This window comes from Triticum dicoccoides, chromosome 3B, assembly GCF_002162155.2.
Source record: "Triticum dicoccoides isolate Atlit2015 ecotype Zavitan chromosome 3B, WEW_v2.0, whole genome shotgun sequence".
Classification (NCBI taxonomy): domain Eukaryota; kingdom Viridiplantae; phylum Streptophyta; class Magnoliopsida; order Poales; family Poaceae; genus Triticum; species Triticum dicoccoides.
In genome coordinates, this window is record NC_041385.1 from 343,176,925 (window position 1) to 343,184,102 (window position 7,178).

The 7,178-nt window shown below is 41.3% G+C and overlaps 1 long non-coding RNA gene across 1 annotated transcript; it reads right to left on the reverse strand.

Annotated features, from left to right (window-relative positions):
* Nucleotides 1-2,430: 2,430 nt before the first annotated feature.
* Nucleotides 2,431-5,615, reverse strand: LOC119276029. Its single transcript, XR_005136208.1, has 3 exons — nt 5,195-5,615; nt 3,528-3,875; nt 2,431-2,830 (listed from the first exon to the last, which is right to left on the reverse strand). It is a non-coding gene; the product is annotated as an uncharacterized LOC119276029 (long non-coding RNA).
* Between the last annotated feature and the right edge of the window lie 1,563 nt (nt 5,616-7,178).

Consider the following 7,178-nt stretch of genomic DNA (forward strand, 5'->3'; position numbering starts at 1 on the left):
ATTACATTAACGACCTTCTCACAGAGAAGGTCGTAGACGTTTACGACCAAAACAGAAGGTCGTTGAACCTATGACCTTTTGTTTTGGTCACTGGCTGTCTGCCCAGGCCACGTCGGATCCGACGTGGCAAGCTGACGTGGCAAAATTGCGACCAATTCAAAAGGTCAGTGACAAGATTCAGCCCGGTCCAGTTTGCTATTCTACATGGGCCTAGCCCAACAAATTCGATATTTTTTCAAGTCAATTATCATGGGTTGCATGGGCCAAGCCCAATATTCCAGCTTTATTTTTGGGCCTTAGCCTTCTTAGAATTAATTGATTTTCCATTTTCTGTGATTATATTTTCAAGTTGGCCCCAGTAGTTAGATGGGTCCCACTAGTCATAATGCCATACATTGGTCCCACATATCTGAAATTTCAAAATTGCTCAAATTATATTCTGGCTTCACGGCTTCAAACTCCAAACAAATTAGGCCTGGAGCTCCTATAAAAGAGTGAACATAAAGGCCTGGAGCTCCTGTAAGGGAGTATATCTAAAACACAGGTAGGTATCCAGCAGACAAAAATAACTATGTTAGTAAATAAGGGTTACATCACAAGACTTCTCTTGTCATACTTAAAACAATAGAGGAATGCATTTCACCTTGGGAAAAAACATTTATATCCCTTTGACGTTCTCTTTGATGTTCTCCACAACATTTCAACTTTATATTCAGCAAGCTTGCATCAGGCAGGCTACTGATTGCATGATAATTACCAAGCAGGCAGACAAAAGAACTACAAAAAACAAACAACAGCATCATCATGCAAGGATGGACTATACCAGCCTAACGATGGCCATGAACACAGAGTGACCACCATAGTCGTGGCTCCGTGACCATGACAAGCTCAAACCAACCACTAGAGGCGGGGAGCCGAGGAAGGAAAGGAGCTTACCGTGGTTTTTTTTGTAGTCGATGCCGAAAAACACAGCCGCCACCACTATCGCATGGAAGCAGCAGAAATGAGGAGCCTGGTACGATAAACCCCTTGTACCGAATCAAATCCTGTTGCACAAGAAGGACAAGAGAAATAAGAAGATAATCTTGAGGTCAAATAAAAATCAGAACAATAAATCATGGACTCGAGCACATTCATACATATATTGAAGTTGTTAAACAGAATCATAGAATGCCATCACGTAATCCAGCATGCTTGTCAAAGTTTAAATCTAGAGAATTAAAGTGCTTCCGATAGTAACCAAATTGTTTTAATACCCAGCCATCCAGTACCACACAGGAAGCAAATCCTAAAATAAAAATGCACTTCTGAACAGAGCGACACACTACAAGAACTTACAAACAGGTTTGAACAATGGATGACATACAATACAAGAAAAAGAGTAGGAGAATGGATTCTGATAGAATGTTGCATTCAAAATGAAGATGATTTGCTTTTTGAGCTAGCTAGCACTTGGAAGAATCTGGAATCAACTGAGATTAAGAATCCATAATGCAAAAAACCATAACCATTGAATATTGAAAGAATCTGTGAAGTGAGTTCACTCTCTTTCTAGATATTTTGACAGTTTTGAGCCAACACACATATTAAAGTAAGCAACCATATCATTTATATATGCTGGCCCAAACACTACCCTTGAGTAACATCTCAATTTAGCACAAGTAACAAAGTAGAGGAGATGGATCAATCATAGCATGGTTTTAGGATAATGCCCTCAAACTTGTATGTGTCAAGTATTTAGAAACAAAACAGTGTCACATTTATGGAAATAGAGGGACTAGAAAGATATATGACTCAAAGGCACATGACATCACATAGAAGATAAAAGCACAAGATGACTGCAGTGACTAGGCTACAAGTTAATACAAGCCTGATGTACTACTCTGGGTAAGAAGAAGGAGGAACTTTAGTAGTTTTAGCTCACTAATACATGTGTTAAAATGGAAGTGTCGCTGCTGGGTTATATTAATAAATAATCCAAGTGTTGCAACTTGCAACACCCAACAAGATTTGAATGAACAGGTAAAACCTAGCAAGTACTTGTACTGGGATGCTGTCCATCCAACAGAGACAACAGGACAACAGTACACAAAAACATAACCATGTATTCAGGCTAAGCAAATCTTGACAGCAAACAACGACAACTTCAACTCAATAACTTGGTGAGCATGGAGTAATATCAAAAATATGGCATCATAATAATTTCAGTTGTAGCTGTCCAAATCAAGCAAACAATAAGCCAATAACAAAAAGGAAGCATCGACAATTTACAACACTAACCAAATAAAATGAATTCCTACTTCTAGTTTAGTTCAAAAAAGAAAAAGAACAACAGACACTTCCAGTTTGTATAATCTGAAACTGAACACTAAAATTTAAGAATGAAAAGATGATTGAACACCGAAAAAGGTTAGCAAGTTGCTTGTTGGTTTCATCACAAGTACCAGGAGTAATTTTAAACCTACGCAAGTCATTTTTAAACCTATGCAAGTACCGGGAGTATTTAACTCCTTTCCAGTGCAAGTACTCAAAATTTGTTTGAGTAGCAAATCTAGGAGTACTGGAGAACTCCAAGTTAAATGTACTCAAAGCAACCACCAAAATCTCTCAATACCGGTCCCTACAAGTAATCAGAATACATCAGCAACAAGTACCAGGAATAAATCACATAAGTAACTAGAATGGAGAAAGAAAATGTAGAAGTGGTAGCGAGGCATGAATGGTGTCCTGAGTTACTGCTACATCAGCCGTAACAGAGGCCGAGGAACTCGCTGTGATGGGTTGCAGCATCTGTGCGGATGTAGTCTCAGCCACAAGCTCCTCCCCACACCTGAAGTTAAACATGCAGGTTGGTCAGCAGAACTACAACAGTTTAGCTTTTGGAGATGACGAATAACTCAAATTACCCTTGATATCTGTTTCAAAAAAATTAAACTTCAAGCATGGCCATGTTAATAGCTAAAATTAACCTTTTCCCTTTTACTTTCTATGAAAAAGGTAAGTGGCTAGAATTCTACATGCAGCTTCTGTAGACATAAATCCAAGAGAAATACATCTTTGTACGAGAATCACCCCAAATATGAACAGAACAATTCGGTATCGCCTAGACGAGGAATTGAAAATGCATGAGCCGATGCTATTGTACGATACAAGTATATACTCCCATAAAAGAAGTGTTGTTTAAGTACACTCTCTTCTCTTTATTCTGTCTATTAAGTATACCTTCAAATGGAGGATCCTGTGTGGATCAAGCCAAAGTGTTAAGCCTACCTTTTACATCAGTGTCATGTGCTATATTCGAACTGTGCTGCAGTTTAGTTGAGTTGCAAGTAGGACTACAGTGAAGATGCTATTCTAACTTCTGTGAATGAAGAAAAAGACACACCGTATGTACACCATCTGTGCTAAACATTAGCACACAGTGCTGATGCTACTATACAACCACAAATTAAATCACTGGACACCGAGGCCGGAATGGCGCTAGAGTGGACCAAGCAGCCAATCTGGGGGAGGTTGGATGATTTTACCCTTGAGTAATCTAAGCAGCTGGAACAAATGTACTCCCCCTCTGCACGCTACATATTGTCATAGTACTAGCTGACGACATTTGTCGGGGACGTTGATGAAGTGGAGCAGCGCCGACCAGTGGTGGCGGCAGTGGTGGTGGAGTTCTTCTCTAGCGGAGGCGGGGATCGGACGAGCCCCGCCTCCGGGAGCCAGCTCATGTGAGCTTCTTATTGGCTGAGTAGCTTGGAGTCGTAGGCCACGATCTTCACCTTGCCGACCTACTCGGTAGTCTCCTCGTTCTTGAACTGCACGTCCGTCAGGATGAATGTCCACACGTTGTCGCAGAACCTGTAGGTGTGCAGATTACCCTGCATATACACACAGAAAAAGGGAACATGAATGAGTATTATTCTGACGATGATTATCACTCTAAGCTAGTATATGAAGTGAGAATCATGGCAGTCAGAAGAAGAAAGCCTGAACTAGAGCTGAATTTGTAGCGAAAACATTAACCGGATGAATTGAATTAAATTATCAGCACACGGCCTGAACTACAGCTGAAACAAAGAATAGGATGTGCAGATGGATTGTACCCAGACACACACAGATATGAGGAATGCAGATGCAGTGAGACCATGTCAATGAGAAGCATCCACAAGTCTGAACCACATCTGAATTTGTGGTGACAGTGTTAAAAAGATGGAAATATCTCCTCCTGAATCAGTCCAGGGGTTGACTAAAAGAGATCCATTAAACAAAAAAGAGCTTTCCTAGAACGGCAAAGAGCATTTGGGTTTTCTGAACCAATGCACATTTTTTTGCATTTTCAACAAAGAAGTTTTTGCAGGAGCAGTTTCAGCAAGTTAACAGGAGATTGATCGATGGCAGGTTCCATCCCTAAAGTTGCAACCAAGAATCCAGGTCCACGCCAGATTATATACGCACTGTCAACCCTCTAGAAGAACTCCACACAAATAGCAACAGGAAGCCAGGAACCAGTCCTGCTTGTGCCCTCTTTTCTCTATCAACTAGGCCCAGCAACGTAGAAAAAAAATGGTAATTATATGCTTTACATGTTTCCGAGTACAAAAAGCAGGATATAGGCAGCATTTCTGAGCACACAAAGGCACAAGATTGAGTTAGTGATGACGGTGGATCGTTGTATAGCCTCCAGTAACAAAGATATAAATGCATTCACAATGTTTGTTGTAGCATTAGCATGCTGGTCAATTTAAAAATGGAACAGAGCCTGCTCCGAGTGGCGGTACTTAAAGATATCATTGATCTGGTTCACTACTAACATCGTCGCCACGACAGTAGGATCGATCGCTAGTTCACTACTAAAATCCTCTGGGCTATGAACTTCATCTGGGACAGTTGATCTCTTGGCTAACAGCTAACAACAAAGAAGTGTCCATACAACCAATTTACTTCCCTATATCATCCAACCCTAAGCAGCCTGATTCCATAGAGAAAAGTTTTAGCGAGGCCGGTTGTTGCATGACTGCGAGCAAACAGGGCACAGAAGCGAAGTAAAAATGGGAGCCAACGAGGGAGCACACACGGAACACGCACGCATTAGTCAGATTGACGAGATCAACGAGACCAGAAGAGGAGGAAGAAGAAGGGGATCCACCCATCAATCATCACCGGAAGAAAGGAAGGAAGCAAGGAGGAAGTATCCTACCTTTCTCGAGGTTGACGCTCTTGGAGGAGAGGGTGATGCGGATGCGGTGCTGCGCCTCCTGCGGGCCCTCAAAGCCGGCCTTGCCAGACTTCATCAGCGGCGGGCCCTTGGAGGGGAGGGGACCTCTAGCCAGGGAGGGGAGGGGAGGGGAGGTGGTGCTGGCGGCGGAGTGCATGCGGTCGCTAGCCGGAGGAGGTGGCCATGGGCACGGTGGCCATGGAGGAGGTGGTCGCCGCGGTCGAATGGATCTGGGATGGGAGAGGGGAGAAGGAGAGGGTAGGGGTGCCGGCTGTGGAGTAGAGGGCGACGGGGGTGGTGGGGATGGTGGGTCGTCGATGGTGGTGGTGGGGGCGGCAGCAGATCGAGATCGGTGAGGGTTAGGCGAGAGGAAGGAGAAGAGAGCGAGGCAAGGAAAAAAGGAGGCGGGGGTGGATGGAAATGTGCACGAGGACTCAGGAGAGCTAGGGTTTCGGCTTAGGTGGGCTTCGGGTGAGGACAACCGTTGGATCCGGGAGCATCCGACGGTGATCCATCCACGATCCGCGTGAAACGCCCACAGACCAATCAAAATGCAGCACACGTGTATGATGTCATGACCATCTAAATTGGTCGTAGTTAACTAAAAATTTGGTCATGGTTGATTAAAAATTCATTTTCCATTTTTCGAGTGCCCAAAATGAGTTTTTTGTAAAGGACCTACCATATATTTATTTCAAAATTGTACCAAATCAATTTTTTAAAATACTAGGACATATTTAATGCATAATTGACCAAATTGTTGGGTGTAAAAAGTTTGTATACACCTCTAGTGAAAAAGACAAATTTCGGTCGATTCAGTTGGAAGCGGGTCAAATTTGAACTGCAGCTGCCTCATAGTTCGCTCTTTATTTTTTCCAAAAATCATTTCTAGGTACATAAGTATCTATTTAATCACACAAACAATAAAAGTTTTCCAAGATTCAACCACTAGCTAGGAATGATCATGCCCGCCGTTTTGACCGCATTTTGAAACGGGCCAAAAAAATTCAAAAAAATCAAAAAATTGGAAAACCTTTGCATTGTGTGATTATATGTGGCCAAGTTACCAGCAATAATTATAAACTTGTAATATGGCAATTATTTTTAAAAAGTGTTCTTAGAAACAAGCTATCAAGAGTGAAGATGCATGGCTTTCAAGCCAAACGATCAATCTTATGGCCACATTCATGACATAGTTTGTTCAAATCATCTCATATTGTGCACAAGGGTGCATCTTGGAATGGCGGACAATGTTGCCTAAGGAAGTTTTCATTTTCTTTGGACGAAAAATTCATTTTCCATTTTTCGAGTGCCCAAAATGAGTTTTTTTTGTGAAGGACCTATAATATATTTGTTGTAAAATTGTACCAAATCAATTTTCTAAAATACTAGGACATATTTAATGAACAATTGACCAAATGATTAGGTGTAAAAAGTTTTTGATCCACCTCTGGTGAAAAAGACAAATTTCTACTAATTCAGCTGGAAACGGGTCAAATTTAAACTGCAGCTGCCTTATAGTTTGCTCTTTATTTTTTTTCCAAAAATCATTTCTAGGTACATAAGTATCTGTTTAATCAGAGAAACACCAAAAGAATTCCAAGATTCAACCACTAGCTAGGAACGATCAAGCCCGCTGTTTTGACCGCATTTTGAAACGGGCATTAAAAATTAAAAAAATCAAAAAATTGGAAAACCTTCGCATTGTGTCATTATATGTGACCAAGTTTCCAGGAAAAATAATAAACTTGTAATACGGAAATTACTTTAAAAAAGTGTTCTCAGAAATGAGCTATCATACATGAAGATTCATGGCTTTCAAGCCAAATTATCAATCTTATGGCCACATTCATGGCATAGTTTGTTCAAATGATTTCATATTGTGCTCAAGGGTGCATCTTGGAATTCCAAACAATGTTGCCTAAGAGAGTTTTCATTTTCTTTGGACGAAAAAATCATTTTCCAT